The following is a 24,452-nucleotide window of genomic DNA, read 5'->3' as shown; positions in this document are numbered from 1 at the left end:
ACTCCTCCTTCATGGAACACCATCCCATGGTCAAAGAATCCAAAGCCTTCTCTCCGACACCACCTGCGTACCCATTCGTTGACTTCCACGATTCGACGGTCCCTGCCCTGGCCTTTTCCTTCCACGGGGAGGATGGACGAGAAGACCACTTGCGCCTCAAACTCCTTTATTCTTCTTCCCAGAGCCACGTAGTCCGCAGTGATCCGCTCAAGGTCATTCTTGGCAGTATCATTGGTGCCCACGTGGAGAAGCAGGAAGGGGTAGCGATCCGAGGGCTTGATGAGTCTCGGCAGTCTCTCTGTCACATCGCGAATCTTAGCCCCTGGCAAGCAGCAGACTTCTCGGTTTTCCCGGTCAGGGCGGCAGATAGATGACTCAGTCCCCCGGAGGAGAGAGTCCCCGACCACCACCACCCGCCTCCTCCTCTTGGGAGTGGTGGTCGTGGAACGCCCAACCTCAGGACATCGCATCTCATGCCTTCCAACCAGTGGAGTCTCCTGCTTTCTCCCCCCAGATGTATCGTCTGGTCCACTCTCCGCAATGGTACCTGTGGAGAGAACATGAAAGCGGTTAGTTACCTGTGTCTGCGTTGCTGGAACTCGGACGTTCCCCCTTCTTCTTCTGGAGGTCACATGTTGCCAAGCTTCTTCACTGGCCTCTTGGCTCCGCAGTGCAACCTGCTCTAAATCTTTAGAGCTTTGCGCCTGTAGAAGCATATCCTGACGTTTGTCCAGAAAATCCTCAGATTCTCGTATGCAACGCAGGGTCGTTATCTGTTGCTCCAGACCTTCAATCTTCTCTTCCAATATGGAGACCAGCTTGCACTTTGTACAGACAAAGTCGCTTCTGTCCTGTGGAAGAAAGACAAACATGGCACATCCAGTGCAGGTCACAACAGCTGAACCCCCCCCTTCCATATCACCTTCCTACTATGAGCTTCCTCGGAGAAGTTGGCAAGTTGTAAGCCTCACTGGGCTCACTCCAGGCGAACTCCCAGGCAAACTCCTGCTGTGTGCTGCTCTGCTGTCCCCCGCTGCTCAGCTGATTCGCGAAGCTCTGGCTATTTTTAAACAGCCAGGCTTCCCTGAAACAAACAAGCAGACAGCCCCAAGGCCCGCCCCCTGCAGGCTACCAGCCAATCAGACACTCGCTCAGGCTCAGCTACAGCTCACTTCACGAAAGCTTATGCTCAAATAAATTGGTTAGTCTCTAAGGTGCCACAAGTACTCCTTTTCTTTTTGTCTTCACAAGGGTGGAGATTCCAGGAAGGAAGCAAGAGCTGTGCTGAAGAGATCCAGGGAAAGAGCAGGGTGCAGTAGGGATACTATGAGAGGCCCTGGAAAGAAGCAGGCTGCTGTACGGATGTTAGGAGAGACCCTGGGAAGGAGCAGGCTGTGGTAGGGACACTACAAGAGGCCCTAGAATGGAGCAGGCTCCTGTAGGGAGCCTAGGAGGGGTCTGGGAAGGAGCAGTGCTGGAGCAGTTTTTATAGTGGGGATGCTGAGAGCCATTGAACCAAACTGTAAATTGTGCATATGATGGAAACCACTTCTAGCCAGGGGGAATGGCACCCCCACCCCCATACCCCTAGTTCCAGAACCTATTCTGGGAAGTATCAGGCTGCTGTAGGGATTCCAGGAGAGGCTGGGGAAGGAGCAGGCTGCTGTAGGGACTCTAGGAGGGAGCTGGGAAGAAGCAGGCTGCTGTAGGGACGCTTGAAGATGGGTCAGAGGATCTGGACGTAGGACAGGACAACAAGGATAAAATCTAACCCCACTGTTAGAATGCCACAACCAGACCGTAGGCTTTCATGTCTGTTGTGTCTGCACAGGCCAGTTTCACCAGTGCCATTAACTCACAATAACTGTGAGAAATGACATTGGTCCTGCAGTACGGGAGCCATTTCAGCAGGAATGGGTGTGGACCCACTAACACATCCCCCCTCATCACAACACCCAGCCCTATCTTGGCTATGGCCCGATAGGTCAGGACGGCCGAATGTCACAGCAGGTTACAAATAGCAAAGTAGCAGTCGAAGGCTATGGCCAGCATGAACCCGGAATCCATGACTGACAATGGATGAAGGCAGTGCATCTGTGTGAGGCAGGCACTGGTGTGAATGGCCCAGTCCCTGAACCAGAATATGCAGAGTGTTATGGGCAGGGTGGTGGTGGATACGACCAGGTCGGCGAGCGCCAGCATGGAAAGGAAAAGGTACATGGGCTCGTGGAGGCTCGGCTTGGTCTTGATAACAGCCAGGAGGAGGCCGTTCCCCAGGAGGGACAGAATGTAGATGGAGCAAAAGGGGATGGAGATCCAGACGTGTGCTGCCTCCAGCCCCGGGATGCCGAGGAGGATGAAGATGGAGAGGTGGGGCGTGGTCCAGTTGGAAGCTGCCATGGTCGGGCCAGTTGGGTGCGTTCAGTTCCATGGCACGGCTGATTCCTGCCCCTGTAACTAACCATTAAAAGAATCAGTAACCATCTCATGGGAACATGACAAGGTGGTATTTTCTCAGCAGTAGCTCATCCAATAGACCCCTAACATCACATGGGCATTGAATCGTAACTAATCCACTATACATCTCAGCCATTCCAGCCATTCTGTTCTGACTGCAACATGCCTATAGCCATTACTGGCCAGGGTTGATTTACAATCATGAGAAGCAATAAAGCAAACTAAGTCCACATTTCCAAGGTCCCAGTGTGGATCAGAGGGTAGAATTTGCCCAACATGTCACAAATTTAACCTCGTGAACAGACACTGAAAGGTCCATGTATTCTATCACCTCCACTGACCCATACAGAACATGCAGGTGCCTCTGTCATAAAAAGGAGAGCTAGGAAACCTGCAGGGTCTGCCTAAGGGAAAGGGACATTTAAACTGAGCTAATGTTCTCCCAATAAGTCCCAATGGATTCAGATATAGGAATTTCTAAATGCACAGAAGAAGACAGAAAATCTGCCCCTCATTGAACAACCCTGTTCATTGTAAGTTAAAAGTTGAATCAAGCCCTGAGACAGGGATTCCCAAAATTTTTGCTGGCACAATCCCATTTTAATGAACTGTTTCCTCCTGGGACCCCAGACAGCAAAATGGCATGTTCCACAGAGTGTGACTTTGTACGTAGGGTGCCTGTGAGTTCACACTGTGCAGAGGATGCCACTTTTTATAGCAAAATAGCGTACTCCGTGCATCATGACCTTGCATGCACCATATATGCAAGGTGATGATGTGTGGAACAGAATGGTGTTTTCCGCACACTAGGGATCACCACAGCCCCATCTGCTGATGGCACAAGCCACCATTTGCAAACCACTGCCCTGAGAGCATCCCAGGTTGGGCTCCTTCAGCTCAAACTTCCAGTCAAGGCACGTTCAAGGTCTCTGGCCTATCTTTGAGGCACTCAGTGGCCTGGGCCTAGCATGTATAAAAGGACCTAAATCCTTGGGTCGAAGACCCGACTCCCATGCTCCTCAGGTTCAATGGGTGCTGTCAGGGTACTCCGCCCACTCAGAACTCTGGGGTACAGATGGGGGGACCCGCATGAAAGACCCCCTAAGCTTATATTCTACGAACTTAGGTTAAAACATCTCCAAGGTACAAATTCCTTCCCTTGTCTTTGGAAGGTATAGCGCTGCCACCACCAAGTGATTTACACAAAAATTCTGGGAAGGGTCACTTGGAATCCTTATCACCCCAAAATATCCCACCAAGCCCCTTCACCCCCTTTCCTGGGGAGGCTTGGGGATAAAATACCAACCATTGCTTAGCAATGTGAGCAGACACTAGACTCTTTGTCTTAAGGACACCAAAATCAATCAGGTTCTTAAAAGAAAAACTTTTATTATAAAGAAAAAAGTAAAAGCATCACACCTTCAAAATCAGGATGGAAGGTAACTTTACAGGGTAATGAAAAGATTTAAAACACAGAGAATTCTCCTCTGGGCTCAGCTTCATAGTTACAAAAACAGGAATAAAACTACCTCTGTAGCATAGGGAAATTCACAAGCCAAAACAAGAGATAACCTAACTCATTTTCTTGCCCTATTCACAGTTTTTGTGGTTTTAGATGGATTATTCCAGGTATATTTTTCAAGAGATGTTGTACCTGCTTGGCTTCTTCCTTCGTCCAGAGAGGGAACACAGAACAACAAAACAAAACCTTCCCCCGCAGATTTGAAAGTATCTTCTTTCCTCATTGGTCCTTCTGTTCCGGTGCCAGCTAGGTGATTTGAACTGCTTAACCCTTTACCAGTAAGGCAATCCAGTACAGCTGCCAAGGAGGGACTTTATGCTACTGAATGGGCTGGCATACATAAAGGTTGCTACCCTTCCCCCTATATTCATAACAGGTGCAAAGTTCATTTATACATCAGAGACATCTTTCCTAGGGGCCAGGCCCAGACTGTGGAGCAAAATCCCATGAGAACTAACGACCACTCCCAAACCTCCCCAACTTCCCCTCCAAGTGCAAAGTGCACTTCTTCAACCAGCCCTCTCTAGCAAGAGCATAGGCTATTTGGGCACTGGAAATCCCCAAACCCTTTGAAAACAAACACTCCATGCTCTGGATACAATTAACTTAGGCTTGAATAGAGACTGGGAGTGGATGGGTCATTACACAAAGTAAAACTATGTCCCCTTTTTTACTTCCCCCTCCACCCCACACTGTTGCTCAGACATTCTTGTCAACTGCTGGAAATGGCCCAGCTTGATTATCACTACAAAAGGTTTTCTCCCCGCCCCCCAGCTCTCCTGCTGGTATTAGCTCATCTTAAGTGATCACTCTCCCTACAGTTTTCAGAGTAACAGCCGTGTTAGTCTGTATTTGCAAAAAGAAAAGGAGTACTTGTGGCACCTTAGAGAGGTGTAAGGAGAGTGATCACTTTAGATAAGCTATTACCAGCAGGATAGTGGGGTGATGGGAGAGAAAACCTTTTGTAGTGGTAAACACCCATTTTTTCATGGTTTATGTTTATAAAAAGGTCTTCTGTACTTTCCACAGTATACATCCAATGAAGTGAGCTGTAGCTCACGAAAACTTATGCTCAAATAAATTGGTTAGTCTGTAAGGTGCCACACGTACTCCTTTTCTTTTCTCCTTACAGTGTGTATGGTAACACCCATTGTTTCATGTTCTCTGTGTATATAAATCTCCCCACTGTATTTTCCACTGAATGCATCCAATGAAGTGAGCTGTAGCCCATGAAAGCTTATGCTCAAATAAATTTGTTAGTCTCTAAGGTGCCACAAGTCCTCCTTTTCTTTTTGCAAATACAGACTAACACGGCTGCTACTCTGAAACTCCATACACCGTTCTCCCCATGAAGAGCTCTGTGTAAGCTTGGAAGCTTGTTACATTTCCTAATAAAAGGTATTACTTTGTCTTCCTAGATGTTAGTCATGTCACCAGGCTGGGACCCTTTGGATTAACCTTCTAATCAAGGCACGTTCAAGGTCACTGACCTATCTTTGAGTGGCCTGGCCCCAGCATATCTAAAAGGACCTAAATCCCAAGGATGAAGATCTGACCCCCATGTTCCTCAGTCTCAGTGGAACTTTCTATCATGAGTGAAAAGCTCATTTAGACCTTTCCCAGGGGCCAAGCCCAGGCTGTGGAACAAAAGGACCACTCCCATGAGAACTAAGGACCACTCCCAACCCTCCCCACCTTCCGCTCCAAGTGCAAAGTGCACTTCTTCAACCAGCCATCTCTGGTATAAGTACTGGCTGTGTGGGCATCAGAAACCCCCAAACCCTTTTCCCTGCTTTTCCCTGTGCCTGAGCATACGGTGCCTCAAGGGAGCTGGGGAATGGGGTGCATCAGGGACAAGCAGAAATGACGGGAAAATCTCCTTGCAAAAATATCAATATAAATAAAGTTTTTTTTCCAAGTGTTGTTAATTTGGGAGATTCTTTCAAAGTCACTACACCAGGAAGGGTCCTGACTCCTGATTCTTTGGGAGTCTACTCTGTCTTATGGCCTGTTTTGATAGGGGGATGGGGGTGAAGGTTGGATTCCACGTCACTTCTCATTGCTTCTGTCCCTCATTTTTAAGAGGCGTGGATCAGGTTCTGCCCTCAGAGACATGGGGCAACTCCCATCACAGACAGTGAGAGCTGCACAAAGGGCTGACGGGGGCAGGGGGAACAATTGTACCGGAACCCCAAGCTCAGGGTGGGGCTCCAACATGTCTGTAATGTCTGTGTAAATACAGTGAAATTGTAGGGAGGGCAGCCCCAGAGAACATTAAGTACCAGGGTCCCCAGATTTCTCTCAACAGGCCTGCTGCACATAGACTAGGGGGCAGAAACTGGCCATGCATTTTTCTAAAGCAAATGGCATGTGGTTGTTATTGGTAGCAATTGCATAGTGGAAACGTTTGTAATTCAGCAGCACCCAATAATCCAGCAGTTATAACAGATCTCTGTGTGATGTGAGGGGGGGAAGAGATAGCTCAGTGGTTTGAGCATTGGCCTGCTAACCCCAGGGGTGTGAGTTCAATCCTTGAGGGGGCCATTTAGGGACCTGGGGAAAAAAATGGGGATTGGTCCTGCTTTGAGCAGGGCATTGGACTTAGGTGACCTCCTGAGGTCCCTTCCAACCCTGATATTCTATGTATCCCATGAAGGCTGCCAAAATATGTCCAGATTGGGCCCCCATAGGTCTCGATGTCTGAATGTGTGATGTGCTATGTCCCCTTGCTGTCCACTCACTGCTCTGCATTGTTCATAACTAATGTTTCTATAGCAAGCTCTGTTAGGACAGGTTATATAGCAAGTTGCAGCACGTTTATGGGGTCACTTCACCCATTGCATAAATGCAGACAGCTGTAGGGTGAAACAGGCAAGTTGCTTCCACCTATCTACTCCATTGATCCCTCTTTCCACACAGCCCTCTCTCTGCCTGTCTGTCTAGCACAGCGCAGCAAGAGTTAAGGGCATGAAGTGGAAAAGAAATGCACAGCCAGGTGAATCTACAAAGAAATCTTTCAGGAGATGCAAAGCAATTCCTCAGGTTGAAATTGGACCAGATCTAATGCTCCTAAATCCTTCATAAAGTGCCACGGGATCTTTGATAGGCACAAGTGTCCAGCCCCTTGGTTTTAGGTCTCACCAACCCTCTGAAACCCCACCAGGTGAACAGATGAATCCAGGGAGAGGAGAAGTCAAGAAATTTGATATGATTGATATTAGTGAAAGCTAGCAGAACGATGCACAACTGGAATGTTAGAATCCACGGATTAATTGATCGTTTCCAAGGAGGGCATGACCAAGACGATAAGAACAGCTATACTGGTTGTGATGGGGTTACAGTGGACGAGAAGCTGGATATGAGTCAACAGTGTGCCCTTGTTGCCAAGAAGGCCAATGGCATTTTGGGATGTATATGTAGGGGCATTGCCAGCAGATCGAGGGACGTGATCGTTCCCCTCTATTCGACATTGGTGAGGCCTCATCTGGAGTACTGAGTCCAGTTTTGGGCCCCACACTACAAGAAGGATGTGGAAAAACTCAAAAGAGTCCAGCAGAGGGCAACGAAAATGATTAGGGGACTGGAACACATGACTTATGGGGAGAAGATGAGGGAACTGGGATTGTTTAGTCTGCAGAAGAGAAGAATGAGGGGGATTCGATAGCTGCTTTCAACTACCTGAAAGGGGGTTCCAAAGAGGATGGATCTAGACTGTTCTCAGTGGTAGCTGATGACAGAACAAGGAGTAATGGTCTCAAGCTGCAGAGGGGGAGGTTTAGGTTGGATATTAGGAAAACCTTTTTCACTAGGAGGGTGGTTACCTAGGGAGGTGGTGGAATCTCCTTCCTTAGATATTTTTAAGGTCAGGCTTGACAAAGCCCTGGCTGGGATGCTTTAGTTGGGGATAGGTCCTGCTTTGAGCAGGGGGTTTGTCATAAATATAAAGGGAAGGGTAAACCCCTTTAAAATCCCTCCTGGCCAGAGGAAATCTCCTCTCACCTGTAAAGGGTTAAGAAGCTAAAGATAACCTCGCTGGCACCTGACCAAAATGACCAATGAGGAGACAAGATACTTTCAAAAGCTGGGAGGAGGGAGAGAAACAAAGTGTATGTGTGTCTGTCTATATTTTGTCTTTGCCGGGGATAGACCAGGAATGAAGCCTTAGAACTTTAGTAAGTAATCTAGCTAGGTACGTGTTAGATTATGATTTCTTTAAATGGCTGAGAAAAGAATTGTGCTGAATAGAATAACTATTTCTGTCTGTGTATCTTTTTTGTAACTTAAGGTTTTTGCCTAGAGGGGTTCTCTATGTTTTGAATCTAATTACTCTGTAAGGTATCTACCATCCTGACTTTACAGGGGGGATTTTTTTTTATTTCTATTTACTTCTATTTCTATTAAAAGTCTTTTTGTAAGAAAACTGAATGCTTTTTCATTGTTCTCAGATCCAAGGGTTTGGGTCTGTAGTCACCTAGGCAAATTGGTGAGGCTTTTTACCAAACCTTGTCCAGGAAGTGGGGTGCAAGGTTTGGGAAGTATTTTGGGGGGAAAGACGTGTCCAAACAGCTCTTCCCCAGTAACCAGTATTTGTTTGGTGGTGGTAGCGGCCAATCCAAGGACAAAAGGGTGGAATATTTTGTACCTTGGGGAAGTTTTGACCTAAGCTGGTAAAGATAAGCTTAGGAGGTTTTTCATGCAGGTCTCCACATCTGTACCCTAGAGTTCAGAGTGGGGGAGGAACCTTGACAGGGTTGGACTAGATGACTTCCTGAGGTCCCTTCCAACCCTGATATTCTATGATTCTATGATGGGATCGCCGGGCTGCAACCTGGACTGTGGGACAGCTGTGCCCCCTGAACAAATTGATCTGGCTTTTCTCTCAGAATGCCTAACTGGTGACAAGCAGCGAAGCCCTCCAGGTGCTGTACAACTCAGTACAACCAGATGTGTAGCCTCCTCACCCAGCCCGATTGCACGAATGCTCCCAGAGCCACTTATGAATCACACAGAGAAAGGCACCAGCCAAATCCTCCAGCTCCCAGCCTTGTACCTCAGGAATATACCATCTTGCACTGCTCAAGACCTTTGCTTGAGCAATGCAAGTTTATTAATTGGCTCGCCACTTCATCAGTGGAAAGTAGACATACACCTGCCTTTGTAAACCTGAGCAGATTTACCAAGCACTTCAGTAACACTCACTGGTAAAGATAAACATTAGAATATGTTTATTGATTACAAAAGATAGATTGTAAGTGATTATAAGTGATAGGCAAAAAGTCAGAGTAGTTACCAAAGGATAATAAAAGACAAGCATGCAGTCTAAATTTCCAACCTTACTAGACTAGGCAATATCTGGACTAAGTCATTTTTTCTCATCCCACTGGATACTGCAGGTTGGTTACAGTATTTCATACGCAGGCTCTCCCTGTTAGCCTGGGCACCAGCCTCCTCAGCTCCAGCGTTCTGATTGCCTTCAGCATAGGTGGGGGAGGAGAAAGGAAAAACCATGAGGACTATATCCCCTATTTTATATCCTCAGTCCATGTGCTTGGAGAATACAAGTCCAGGCATGTCTGGTAGGCATTGCAGATTCACTAGGCGAGGCTGAGCAATTCCCGTGGTGTGGAGTTGGGCAAGTGAGTCATTGCATTGTATCTCCCTTGCTGGACAATGGTTGTTGATGGTTATTCGATGCCCACCTAGGCGTTGGTTACCTCCCTTGTTGCTTTGTCTGATGAGCTACTATCTGGGTGATTCCCCAGATCACAGCATATTTTAGTGACAACCACACAACACTTATCCCTCTGCACTAATGATATACATATTTCAATAGAACAATGGGTTTCAGCATATCATAACTGTTAGTGTATAGATATTCAGGTCTTCCTGCAAAGGCCTAGACTTTAAGAATGTAGGTATATGTTTATCATTTAGCTAGTAATAGAGGTATACAAGAAAGGATCTGTGTAAGGGCCTTCTCTCACCGTGACAGTCTGAGGCCCTGTTCTTAGGCTAAGGCCTTTGGCTAAGCAGCAGAGGCAGCCATAAGCTGGGAAGCGACCGGTCACCTCCTCACATCCCAAACTAGTCAATATGGGGCAGTTAAGAAGGTTATTCGATCTATCACATCCAGAGAAAGGGAAGAGCCTAGAAGATATAAAAGGAAATTTAGGTTGATAGTTTTCTGTCTGGTAAGAACTCACTTATCAATAGACACAGCTGGGAAACTCTTATGTCTTTATAGATGTAGTTGTGAAATCCTCACTTCTGTATTGTTTTGTCATTACAGTTCCCACTTTGCTATTGTTTATTTGCATGGTCACTGTCTGGTTCTGTGATTGTTTCTGTCTGCTGTATAATTAATTTTGCTGGGTGTAAACTAATTAAGGTGGTGCCATGTAATTGGTTAGCTAATCATGTTACAATATGTTAGGATTGGTTAGTTAAATTTCAGTAGAATGATTGGTTAAGGTATAGCTAAGAATATTACTATATAAATTAGGAGCAAACAGGAAGTAAGTTGGGATTCGAAAATAAGGAAAAAGGAAGTTCACCTCAATATACATTGAATTGTTTGCATCTTCAGACTTTGGGTATTGTTGCTCTCTGTTCAAGCGAGAAGGACCAGGGAAGTGGGAGAGTGAAGGAATAAGCTCTCTAGCAATAACCTTTCCCATGATACCTTACATGGCATGCTTTATATGAAATATCACAATTATATACAAATGATGAATATGGGATTACAGGGCTCTCCCCTGTGGTACAAAGTATCACACTGGTTAAGACCAATGGTCCACCTAGCCCAGTATACTGTCTTCCTAGTAGCCAATTCCAGGGTGCTTCAGAGGGAATGATCAGAACAGGTAATTATCAAGTGATCCATCCCTGTCACCCATTCCCAGCTTCTGGCAAATAGGCTAGGGACACCATCCCTGCCTATCCTTGCTAATAGCCTTTGGTGGACCTATCCTCCATTAATGTATCTAGTTCTTTTTAACCCTGTTATAGTTTTGACCTTCACAACATCCTCTGGCAAAGAGTTCCACTGGTTGACTCTGCGATGTGTGAAAAAAATACTTCCTTTTGCTTGTTTTAAACCTGCTGACTATTAATTGCATTGGGTGACCCCTAGTGTATGTGTTATGAGAAGGAGTAACACACACTTCCTTATTTACTTTCTCCACACCAGTCATGATTTTATTGACCTCTATCATATCCTCCCTTAGTTGTCTCTTAATCAAGCTGAAAAGTTCCAGTCTTATCAATCTCAAAAAACTGTTTGATACCCTAATCATTTTTGTTGCCCCTTTCTGTAGCTTTTCCAATTCCAATATATCTTTTTTGAGATGGAGCAACCACATCTGCACACAATATTCAAGATTTAGGCATAGCATGGATATACATTGAGGCAATATGGCATTTTCTGTTGTATTATCGATCCCTTTCCTAATGCTTCCCAGCATTCTGTTCGCTTTTTTGTCTGCCACTGCACATTGAGTGGATGTTTTCAGAGAACTCTCCACAATCACTCCAACATCTCTTTCTTATCGATCAGTGTACTAAAGGATTGATCATGGTGCTGCCTGTTTTAGGACAGGCCTACACTCCAGAATTGCTTTGGTATAACTATATCACTCAGGGGAAAGCCCTCTCCCATCACCGTAGAGTCTTCATTAAAGTGCTACAGCAGCATGGCTGCGTCAGTGCAGCTGGGCCGATGCAGCATTTCAAGTGTAGCCCCACGCCCCTAGGTATTAGGCCAGGGACAGGATGAACAGCTCTCAGACACCTACCTATAATGTGCAGAAAGATACACTGCATTATAACGAGGGATTTCAGTTTGGGAGGCATAGGCTGGTGGCCTCATGCTGCCATAAGTAAAACGTCCCTGGAGATTCTACAATGTAGAGATGATAACTTCGTAATACAAAAGGTATTGTAACCAACTCAGGATAATTCTCCACTGGATTTCAATGTTATGGATAAAGATCAAGTGCATCACTGAATTAAAAATTGATGGTTACCTGGTTGCAAGGGATCACAATCTACTTTCAGTGGCTATTTGCAAACAGAATGTAGTTAAGATGATCATTGGCTGTTATTTAGGAGTGTTTTATTAGATGCCCACAAAAACCACTGTTCTGCAGTCATGCACTATGGCTTCTTTGGTTAAAAAAAAAACATCATGGTTGAGAGGAGAAGTGAAGGCACTAGTTAAACATTAAAGACATCCCAACATATACCCAATGGGGAAATGGGGAAGATGACAACAAGGCATTCAAATCTGCTGACAGGAAATGCAGGCAATTGATAACAGATGGCAAAGCTGTGCTGATGTAGTATTCTTATTCTTTAAAGCATTGAAGTTAGTTCTGCATGGCAATCCCATTTTAAAAATCACTTTAAAAGTTGATGTAGCTCATACCAAATGGATTAAAATCTGGTTAACTGATACTTTGCAAAAAGTAATTGTAAATGGGAAGGCATCAACCAATGGGAGTGTTCCTAGGGAAGCGTCCTGTTTTTGGTCCAATGCTCATTGCAGGTAAAATTTGCAGATTACACAAAAATTCGTGGAGTGGTAAACAATGATGGGGACAACTCAGTGATGCAGACTGGCTGGGTCACAAATTCAGAGACTGAAGTGGCAGACGGGACCATTGTGGTCATCTATCTGACCACCTGTATAACGCAGGCCATAGGACTTCCCTTCATCCATTTCTGTTTGAACTAAAGCAGATGTTTCGGAAAAACATCCAATTTTGATTTAAAAATTTTCAGTGATGGAAAATCCACCATGACCCTTGGTGAATTTGTTCCAATGGTTAGTTGCTTTCAGTTAAAACTTTGCACCTTATTGGTGGCATGGGTTCATCTGAACATGTGTTTTAACACGAATGTGAAGTCCTATATTTGAGAACAAAGACTGTAGGTTACATAAGATGGGAGACTGCGTCCTGGGAAGGAGTGACTCTGACCAGGACTCGGAAGACACAGTAGCTAGCCAAAGGAATGTGAGCTCCTAGTCCAATGCTATAGCAAAAAATAAATAAATAAATAAAAATAGAAAAGACAATCCTCAGATGCACAAGAAGGAGAATATCCAGTAGGAGTAGGGGCATGATATGACCTCTGTGAGCCCATTAGCAGAATACTGTCCCCAGTTCTGTTGTCCACACTTCAGAAAGCATGTTGATAAATTGGAAAGTGTTCAGATCATAACCTAGCACACCCAGAAAATGTGCAAGCATCCAACCAGCTCTGTAGAAAAGCAGCAATCTCACCAACTACCATCCAGTGTCTGACCTCCCATTCCTAAACCAGCTAATGGAGAAATATTGATTGAGCACCATGCCCTCGCCTGAGCTATGACTGAGAGAGAGCCAGGATTCTGCACCTTTCAGGCAGCACTGGAAACAGTTTTTTAATGAGCTTCTCAATTAAAACTGTTTTAGGCCAGGACTAAACTAGAAACTTTTGCTGGGATAGCAATGTTGGCTGGGGGAAGGGGGGTAGAGGGGTGATTTGTTACAACATTTCTAATCAGGCAAAAGACCTAGTGTAGACAATTCTACTGGCATAAAAATGCTTTTGCTGGTGTAGCTTATTACACTTACTTCCGGTATGAGCTGCGTCTACACGAGGAGGGTTTGCCAGTAGGGCTACACTGCCTCTGATGGAGTCTTAAAACTTGGGTCAGGCATGGGACCTAAACTCTTGTTTTGTAACTGACCAGACACTGAGTTGGCAGCAGGGTCCTTTACCCTCCAACAGGGGCTACACGCTCCCCACATTCCCCCAATCCCAGGATGGGGGGGGGTTGGTAGGGGGAAGGCCTGATGCCAGCACCCTAGAACCAGCCCCAGCTCAGAGACCCCTGGAGGCCCTATGGGAGATTCCCCAGTCCCAGCACAAGCCCTGCCTCGCCCCACTCGCAGCCACAGACTATGAAGTCCTCAAGGTCACGCAGGAGCCATGGTGCTGGGTGGGCCCAGCCCAGCCCACACCTGCAGGCAGAGATGGCCAGACCCAGTAGGAGCGAGTGGCCTTGTGACCTGGCCTACGGGGTCGCAATGACATTTAAATTCGCAGCAACGATCAAAAGTTGTGGTTTCTGCAACCAACCGGCAGCCAGGGATTTTCTTGCAGCCAGATCTATGAACGACTCCAGGAACGTACAGCACTTGAACGGGCTCCTAGAGTTCATGAGCCTTGGCAAACCCTGCATGGCTTTTAATTTGTTTGATAATAATGATCTTTATCCGTTTTCTCTGCTTGTCCCTGGTGCATCGGCCTGCCCAGCCCCCTTGGGGCGCCATATGCCCAAGCAGGGGGAAGCAGGGGACTGTTTCCCCAGTCTCACACTCTCTGCTGAGCTGCGGCTTCTCAGGTGAGGCAGAACCCTGCTGGGATCCCCCAGCGATGGCTATAAACCTCCCTGCCCAGCACTCCTCCAGCACTTCTCAGAGACTCTCCAGAAGCCTGCCGCTGGCTGGGGAAGCCCCTCTCTGCTGAGCCGGAGCTGGGTGAGTGCAGGGCTTTGGAGCCCAGAAATGGCCCTCAATAGCATCACATTCTCCCACGTAATAGCCCAGATGAAGCACAGAGCTGAGTTAGGTGACGGGGGATCCTGCAGGTTGTGCCAGACCAAGGATGCTCAGATAGGGGCAGGCTCAGGGTCTGGTGAAAGAGCTCGGAGAGGCACATGTCTGGAAGATTGGTCTGCAGGACAGATGCTTAGCCTGGGGGACCCTCTAAGTTGCATCCCTCTTGAACTGCACAGAAGGGGCAGGGTTATTCAGTGGGGTTTGGCTGGGAAACATGGAGCTGTTGCCCTGGATTTAAGGGGTGAATATATTTCAAAATGTGTTCAACATAATTGCAACCATATTATGTGAACTCAGCCACAATGAATGAGTAAAAAATAATACCACATAGTTCAGGGTTAATTTGGAGACAGGCTTGCAGAAGCAAGGTCATAGGTACTGGCAGTTTTGCTAATCAGTATATAAAAAAGTAAATAACTAAAAATAAAAAACAATATGCAAATAAACAACCTCATGTCTAAGCGCCTCTACTAATAAAAGTTTATTAAAAGTTTTAAAAAGTAATAACTTAATGGGGTCATTATGACCAGTATGTTTCATAGAAGTTAGTTATAAAATGTTTAAATAATAAAGTGTACTTGGGAGCAGTCCTCAGAAGCTATCCTGGGAGAGACGTTTTTCTGACATCTTTACTCCCTGGCAGGAAGGCATTTGGCCAGTGCTGATCTGTCGTTGATTACTCAATACAGTCTCAGAATATCGGTAAACATCTGGGATGTTCTAAACCTGTTGCTTATGTCTGCGTGTTCTTACATCTAATAAACTGCAACGTTAGACAAGAGAACACCTATTTGAATTACTCCTTGATCAAACAGAATCGCTGAGTTCCTGTTGACTTATTCCTTACACCTATACACAGGAATCCCATAGTAGAGCTCAGGCTGACCATGGGGAATGTAAGAGGAAAATTTGTGCTCTTAGCACTATGTTGGGAGAGCAGAAGGGCTGTGATTCGAGGTAGTCACAGCCTGGGAAGCGGGGGCGGGTCAGATGAGGATGTTGACTCTTATCCTTCTCATTATGATAATGAGGAAAGTGATCCCCATGATCTTCCTTTTCCCTTGGGCACTTCTAAGCAATCCCCTTATGGTCCCCTGCTTGAAACACTAGAAAAGCTGCAGAAGCCCCAGCCCATGGCTCCAATAGTGACGACCTGAGCATGGAAACAGGATGGTCAGAAGGGGGAAGGAACAGAAGAGCAGTAGAGATTTTACCATAAAACGGTATAAAAAAAAGAAAACCTTAATCAGCTCCAAACAAATTAAAATTACTGAACATGCTAGACCCCAAAAGGACATTTGGAGCACAATAAAAAAAAATTAAGAACCCACTCCCAAGAAAGTTTTGTGTTTCAAATCAAGTACGTGAACGTTAAAAAAAAAATAAAAAATTAACTTGTGCCATGTTTGCTGGCATTGGATCTCCAGGTGTGCTTCTTTAAATGTATAAATCCAAAATCTGTTGTATTTGAGGCAAGGGAAGACTTCCCATAAATAACAGCAACATGTAAAGTGAACAATACCCTTGACATCACTACTGGTTCCAATATCCTGGGGGGAAAAATTACTCTTTTAGACCCCCACCGATGGATATTTTCCCACTACGGTAAAGCTGAAAGTGTGGGGAAAAACATCAGTGTGTGAATGAACAAGAACTGGCAATGCATTATAGTTTGGATTGCAAAGGATTTGTACTGGCGATTACAGAATCCCTAGCACTTCGGTGGCAACATCACCATTCTTTTGTATTCACATGGACTTGTTGAAAAAGCATATATGGTAATATAAAAAAATAAAGACTGCCCATATGGTTGTTTTCGGTGCGTGGAATCTGCCAGACTGCTAATTAATTGTAGCAAGCCCAAGTGCACTCATTTGTGGAATGACATCCCTAAGCGAACAACCCCGGGGGAAAAAAGAATCCATTGTAGGCTGTAATATTCCCCCTTGTTTCCAAAGGCGATAAAATAAAAATAAAAAAAGCAAAATTGCAAATAGTGACAACAAAAAAAAAGGAAAATCCTTTTGTCTTCCACTTAAAAAGGCCCGGGTTTTCAGAAAGCTTACAACAAAAATAAAAAAGGTTTAAAATAAAGGATGGTAAAATGGTGCCTTGGTAAAATAGTTATCAACATGCAGCCCTATATCACAGAAAAAGGGCTCCTTCAGGGACCCCATAAAGTCAGAGGCGTGGAGGTGTAAACTTTGGAACCAACTTAAAATAATTTAATTGGAGCATATGTGGTTCAAACCAATGTAAAAAAGCAATTGGTAACTAATCCATTCCACAGCGTAAAAAAAAGTAATTGTGAATATTACCTTAGCAAATATTTTAGCAATAAAACCCCATTGTAAAAAGTTTGTTCAACCATTAGATCAGAGCTGAAAAAGTTAAATAAATCTTCATAATATTCCCATACCGCATATGAATAAAAAAGGGACATCTTCGTAACACTTGGTGCTGAGGTCGAAGTTCTTAATAGCATAAATAAAAAGGCAAATAAAATAAATGCAATGGATCAACTCCTAAAGGAGTGAGCAATGCTCCTGAAGGTATCCTTAGATCAGCTAAGTTCCAGACAAAATAGGGTGGCGCAGGTTTCAGAAATATAGAAACAATTCCTAAAAAAAAAAAAAAAAAAAAAAAAGGATCACCTCCGTCTCCGGCAGGTGGTTGGTGTCCTCCAGAGAAATGTTTCCTTGGCCCTGGCATGCATGGAAGTGCAAATGTAAGTTATTAATATGGCAAAAATATCGTTTGGAATGGCATAAATGAAACCATTAAAGGTTTCTCCTGTTACAGCCCTCGGCTTTAATATTAATCAAACATAATAGAACACATGGATCATAAAGTACTGGACATAAAAAAGGCCCCAAAATAAAAAACGGTGAAATTACGGCCTGCCTAAAAAAATCTGGAATTAAATATAAATGTATTAAAAATGCTTTGCAAGCACAAAATATATGTTTAAAAGTAATAAAATGTGTTTTTTTTTCTATTAATCCATTGGCAAATAAATCTGTAGTTGTTTATGTGGGTAATAATTGTGTATGCCGTATAAGTTAGTGTCCTGTGCTCATCATTAACTGTGTGAACAATACAACCCACAATCCCCCCCAAAATAAGTGTTTTTGTCAATTTGTAGTAATTAAAAATGTAATTTTGAATGCTAAGTATTAAAATACAGACAATTAAAAGTAAAAGTAAAATGCATCTTATGCTCCAATGTAATACCTGTACCTATTAAAATTAATTTAATTGCTATAAAAATGTTATTTGAGCATTCCCATTTCAAAAAAAATATTTGCAAGTTTCAAGGTAGGAGACGTGTAAAGTCATGGTTACTGTCCACCATGTTTCTAATAAAATTAACCAGTAATTAAAAGGGTCAGGAGAGATTCGGAACACAATTGGTGGGAGACATTGTTGGTATGGTCTCCCATGGCATTGGAAATTTTCAGTTTGGCTTTATATCAAACTGTGGTGATTCTAATGCTTCAAGTGGCATTGGTTGTTGTGTTCTTAGCACAGACATGCTGGATAAGGTCGGAAGATCGATGGGTTGCAAAGCTAAAGATTTTACAAACCATGGGCACGTCCCAAAAATAAGTCTGGTCTTTAAACAAGGCAAAGTCATGGGTGAAACCGAAAAGTGCCAATGAGAAAATTCTTGCTCAGTCTTGGTTGAGAGCCTTGAGCCTAATACTGGACTTTCAAAAATAACTCACTGAACTCATTATATATATATATATATATATATATATATATATATATGAAGGCCTCAATATTTAAATATATGGCCTTTGAAAATGGGAATGTTGACCTGGATTTAAGGGGTGCGTATACCCCAGAATGTGATCAAGCTAATTGCCACCATATTATGAGCACACCACCACAATGAATTAATAAAATAAAACACCACATAGTTAAGGGTCAATCTGAAGACAGGCTTTCAGGAGCAAGGTCATAACTACTGGCAGTTTTGCTAATCAGTATAAAAAAAGTAAATAACTAAAAATAAAAAAATGTAAATAAACAGCCCTAAGTCTATACACCTCTAATAAGAAAAGTTTATGAAAAATTTAAAAAGTAATAACTTAATATTTTTGTTGATTTAGTTGGGGATTGGTCCTGCTTTGAGCAGGGGGTTGGACTAGATGACCTCCTGAGGTCCCTTCCAACCCTGATATTCTATGATTCTATGATTCTATGAATAGGGGTCATTATGATCAATGTGTTTAGTAGAAGTTAGTTATAAAAAGTTTAAATAATAAAGTGTACTTGGGAGCAGTCCTAGGAAGCTATCCTGGGAGAGACGTTTTCCTGACATCTTTACTCCCTGGCAGGGAGGTGCTTGGTCAGCGCTGACCTGTCGTTGATTACGGCATGTCTGTGTGCGCTTACATCTAATAAACAGCAGTGTGAGCCAAGAGCATGCTGACTGGCATTACCCCTGGATCAGACAGAATCTGAGTTCCTGTTGATTTATTCCTTACATGGCCTGAAGTTAAATAGTTAAGTTGCCCCTTTTGGGGTTTCTGACACAAGGTCATAAGTACTGGCAGTTTTGCTAATTAGTATAAAAAAGTAAATAACTAAAAATAAAGAATAAAATCTAAATAAACAGACTTAAGTCTAGATGCCCCTAATAGTAAAAGTTCACAAAAAGTTAACGGAGCTCCTGTAGGTTTCCCAGCTCTCCTCTTTGTGGCAGAGACCCCTGTATATTCTAGGCAGGGTTGGTGGTTTGATAATATGTGACCATGCTGTTCCGTGTGAGGGTCGGATTCTGCCCTCACAAAGCTTCTCCCGCCTAGGTCCCATTGGATCCAACGCAACCGCTTGCACCTGTCTGAAGGTAGAATTTGGCTGGGAGGTTATTATCAGCGTATCATTCAATCCATCTGCATGGGATTGACATTGTGATGACAATGTCTTCAGACAGCTTCTGTCCTCGGACACAGCGGCCCCTTGAAATGTGGGATTAGTTTAATGCATCAACAATGGCCTCAGTGCTTCACTGTCTGTCTGCTGGGAATCTGTTCTCCTGCCAGGTGTGTGAATGGTCCATATCCCCTGTGTGTGTGACGGCAGGGGTCTCTCTGTGTGTCATCTGCCGTTACTTATTTGTAGTACAGCAGTTCTCAGAGGCCGTAATTAGAAGCTCTCTGCCCAACTTTCAAAGGACGAATAGGTCTCATTGTAAAGACTTTCCACCCAAACTTTGAAATGTGCAGATCTCGATTCAGTACATACAAATTATACCTCACTTGGGATAGAGCGAGCCCTCTGCCGGAGCCAGCCCAGGCAGTGACAAGGGCTGTTTCTCTGAGTGTGGGTTGAGATACCTGTCAGTTAAATGACAGATCCCAAGATCAATACCCACTCCCAGGAGTGTCCTAAAGGTTTGTAACACTCCTCTGACAGCAGATCGGTCTCATTCACTTCCAGGTTAGCAGGCAGTGATTTATTCATAGGCATGTCCATAGTGCTCATTGGGACCAAGCTAGCTCTCCTGAGATCCAAGCTGGTGCCCTAGCCACAAGTCCCTGGTCCAGGTGTGTGCTTTGGGTAGCAGACATGCCATGGGATGTGTGGCTGGTTGTTTGCATTCTCAGACAGGGAAATGAGTCAGTTTTCATTTTTCTAATTTCTTCCAGGCCAGAATTGATGGCCATCTTTGCCCTGAGAGTGTCCCCACCCCCAACCCCTGTGGGTGAGGAGCCCAATGGAATAGAAACGGGTTCTTCCAAAATGTGACAGGAGGCTGCCATTCCAGGACTAGTACTCTGCTTCTCACTCCAGTGACAGGCGGCCTCCGGGTTGGGGCATCACTGCTGCTTAATTGAGGCCTTGCCTACTTTAGAAAGTTGAACCAGTTTTTAAACTGATTTAGTTCAACTGGTGCAAACGCGTGTGTGGATGCCCCTATCTCACTTTCAGAAGGGCTTACTGCAGTTTAGCGTAGACTGATTCTCAGCCAGCTTAACCTAAACCAAAACAACAGAGGCCAGACAAGTTTGCACCAGTTGAACGAAAGCACTTTAAACACACCCCTTGTATTAAACCGGGGCAAATTTTTCCTGCAGACACATTCGGAGGCCTCATCTACACACAGGCCAGGTCTACACTACAGACCTATATCAGTCTATCCATGTCATTCAGGGGTGTGAAAAATCCACATCCCTGAGCAACGTAGTTATACTGACCTAACCCCCCCCCTCCGGTATAGACAGCACTATGTCTCCTGCTGACAAAGCTACCACCTCTTGGGGAGGTGGACTAACTCCACAGACAGAAGAAGCTCTCCCATCAGCGCAGTAGCGTCTTCACTGAAGTGCCACAGCGGCTCTGCGGCATGCTGTAGCACTGTACATGAAGAAAAGCCAACGGACTTGCACCATTTTAACGAAACTGGTTTATTTAAACAGATGCAAACCCTTGTGTGGGCACTTTTTTTATTGGTTTAATTCTGTCCCTAATCTTCTTAAACTAAACTGCAATAAGCCATTCTTAGTCTGAAAACAAAATGTCCACAAAGTCTTTTGCACCAATTTAACTGAAGGAGTTTAAATTATGCCCTATGTTAAACCAGTGCAACCCTGTGCATACCCGAGCCCCACAGTCTACTTTGTACCCAGTGTCCCCAGAAAACCCAGGCCAGGAGCTGGCGGACGTTCTCGTAGCATGCACAAAGCCAGTAGCAAGCTGCACTTAGACAATGGACAGAACTCTGGTCATGGCTCATTCATTAAAGGCTGAGCTGTAAATGCCCGTGTGGTTAGTACTGATGGTGTGAGTAAAGTTACCAAAAGGGTTCATTAGAGCAAGGCGGGCAACATCTGGAGGTGGAATTCCCAGCTTGGGGAGACGCACCCGCGCTAGCTCTGTCCCAGCTCTCTCACTACAAATAGAAGCGTAGCTGCTATGGCGTGTGCAGTGGGGCAGGCCAGCCTCCCAAATACACAGCTAGGGGTTCTGATGGGCCTGAGCTTGTCCCCTCCCATGACCACGGCTACCCTGCTGTGTTTAGCATGCTCATTTTATCAGAGCTGGGAGCAACGTCTCCAGCTGCTGTGTAGACAAACCCGCAGACACTAGATGGAAGAGTTAGAACATCACTGGGGGAGAAGTAGGCAAGCGTGCCCTCTGTTAGGGGGCTTATTCCTTCACCCACTTACTTCCCTGGTCCTTCTCGCATGAACAGAGAGCAACAATACCCGAAGTCCAAAGGTGCAAACAATTCGATGTTTATTGGGGTGAACTTCCAGCAAGCATGATTCCAGTTTCCTTCCTTAGTATCCTCCTTCCCAGCTCTGACACCACAGAGCCTTACACCTGTGTCCCTGTTCCCATTTCCCCCTTTAGCCAAACAGGATTCCAATTTCCTTACTCCCATTCCCTGTTCCCATTTCCCCCTTTAGCCAAACAGGATTCCAGTTTCCCCACTCCCACTCCCTGTTCCCATCTCCCCCTTTAGCAAAACATGGTTCCAATTTCCTTACCCCCATTCCCTGTTCCCATCTCCCCCACCCACACGCCCACCCCCTCCCACCCACGCCCCCTCACTTCCTCATTGACTACAGATTATATAGTAAAACTTGAGTTCTGCTTAGCTATACCTTAACCAATCATTTTCCTGAAATTAACTAACCAATCCTAACATATTGTAACATAATTATGTAACCAATTATATCCCACCACCTTAATTAGTTTACACCCAGCAAAATTAATTATACAGCAGACAGAAACAATCACAGAACCAGACAGAGATTATACAGACAAACAATAGCAAAGTGGGAACTATAATGACAAAACAATACAGAAGTGAGGATTTCACATCCCAGTATTGATAAGTGAGTTCTTGCCAGGCAGGATGCTGTTTCCTTTTACATTTTCCAGGCACTTCCCTTTCTCTGGAGGTGATAGGCACTATCAGGACAGGATTGTATCCTAACAGCCCAATAGCACCTTCTTTCAATGTGACTAGTTTGGGACGTGAGGAGGTGACCGGTCACTTCCCAGCTTATGGCTGCCTCTGCTGCTTAGCCAAAGGCCTTAGCCTAAGACCAGGGCCTCAGACTGTCACAGGGAGAGAAGGCCCTTACACCAGCAGACAGTGATTTTGATCCTCTCTTTTATACCTCTAGAACTAGCCAAGTGATAAGAATACACCTAAATTCTTAAAGTACAGGCCTTTGCAGACAGGCCTGAATATCTATATTCTAACACCCTGCATTCCCATCATGAAATCATGTGGTCCCAATCCTTTGGGCGCTTTGTGTGCAAAGCTCCCGCCAATGTCCATAGGACTCCTGGGCTCAGAGAGCTCCCAGGTCAGACCCCTGGTATGAACCTCCTGCATCCTTCCTCCAAAGGGCAGGGCCGTGAGAAAGGCCACATCTCTCCCAGGAATCTGCGGGGCTCAGCCCAAGCCATCCTTAGGCATAGGCAGCATACACAGCTGTGTAGGGTACCCAAAAATTTGGTTCTTAGTGTCTAACCTCCCCGCACCTTTTCCTATCCCTGTTCTGACCCTTCCTGCAGGCTCCCACCACAGCTGGCTGCTGCAGCCTGGTGAGTCTTCCTCTGGAGGGGATCTAGTACTTAAATGTGAAAAAGCCTCCAGCCTGCCAGAACTATTAGCTCAACATTGAAACTGTTAAAGAGCCATTCAAGAGGTAGTGAAACCATTTGCCAACCCCCAGGTATATACTGTCAGTTTCTGAACAGGACCTTAGTTTAAAATTTGTTTTAAAATATTTCATTAGCGTGTTACTGAAGATTATAAATTTACATCTCTAAAAAATCCTTGCATAGATTTTTAGAAGCACAATCTGAGGATTCATCTTTAGCCTTAAATGCTTGAACCTTCAGACATATAGTTTTTTAAATAAATCCTTCAAAAGACCACCCTTACCTAAAATACACATGCCAGCCCAGGCTGCCATCAGGCATAGGGGCACCAGTTTAATAATACTATATAGGGCCCCATAAATCCTAAGGATGGCCCTGTCTGACACTCTAAGAGGGCAGCTTCTCCCTAGCTGTGAATGCTGCAAAAACAGACTTAGACACAACAGAATCAGTCCAGCTGAATCATTTGCTCTTCTCATGTGAGTTTATTGCTGGAATTGATGCTGTCTTTACAGCTCTGGAGAAAGCTTTGCGGGAGCCAATCTACAATCCCCCACGCCATTCCAATAAGCTTCACCTCTGACTGACAGAGGCTGCCTCGAGGGACGGGGAGGGCAACTTCCGGGCCCGCTCCTCCCCATCCTCTCTGCTGAGATTCCCCATTGTCTCACAAGAATCAGGGCTGAGCCATCCAAATCCTTTACCCACATGAATGGTAATGCTCACATCACTTTCCCTCCCCTCCCCTGCTGCAGGTATTCAGGAGGCAGTGCACAATTAGGAAAAACGGTTCAAAACAGGTCTCTCTTTCAGCTGGCTGCAATGGGCCAGATCTCCAGCTGGTGTAAATGGGTATAACTGTAATGGCTCTCTGCTCATTTCTGACAGCTCAGGACTGAGCCTGATGAGTCAATTTTCAGGCAGGATTTTCACGGACAGTTCATAGTGCATCTAATGAGAGGAGTGTAGAGAAAAAGAAACAGTGATTTGAACTGCTACAGAGCCCTCACTTACCACTAAAAGCCTCTGTAATGAGGGTGGAATGGCTGCAGTGCAGGAGCCAAGAATAGGCTATTTGTGACTCACTCTTCGTGTGCCATTAGCACAGGACACGTGAAGAACTAATGCTGAGAAAATGCCACCTTGTCATGTTCCCATATGATGGTTAATGATTGTTTTAATGGTTAGTTACAGGGCCTGGAAGCAGCCATGCCATGGAACTGAACACA

General features: G+C 44.9%; 1 pseudogene; it reads right to left on the bottom strand.

The window, feature by feature from the left end:
- Positions 1–1,779: 1,779 nt before the first annotated feature.
- LOC141981000 (olfactory receptor 52K1-like) lies at positions 1,780–2,400 on the bottom strand (annotated as a pseudogene).
- Positions 2,401–24,452: the final 22,052 nt, after the last annotated feature.

The sequence above is a fragment of the Natator depressus genome, chromosome 1 (assembly GCF_965152275.1).
Source record: "Natator depressus isolate rNatDep1 chromosome 1, rNatDep2.hap1, whole genome shotgun sequence".
NCBI classification, from domain to species: domain Eukaryota; kingdom Metazoa; phylum Chordata; order Testudines; family Cheloniidae; genus Natator; species Natator depressus.
The sequence above is the reverse complement of the archived record's forward strand: the minus strand, read 5'-3'. Positions and strand labels throughout refer to the sequence as shown.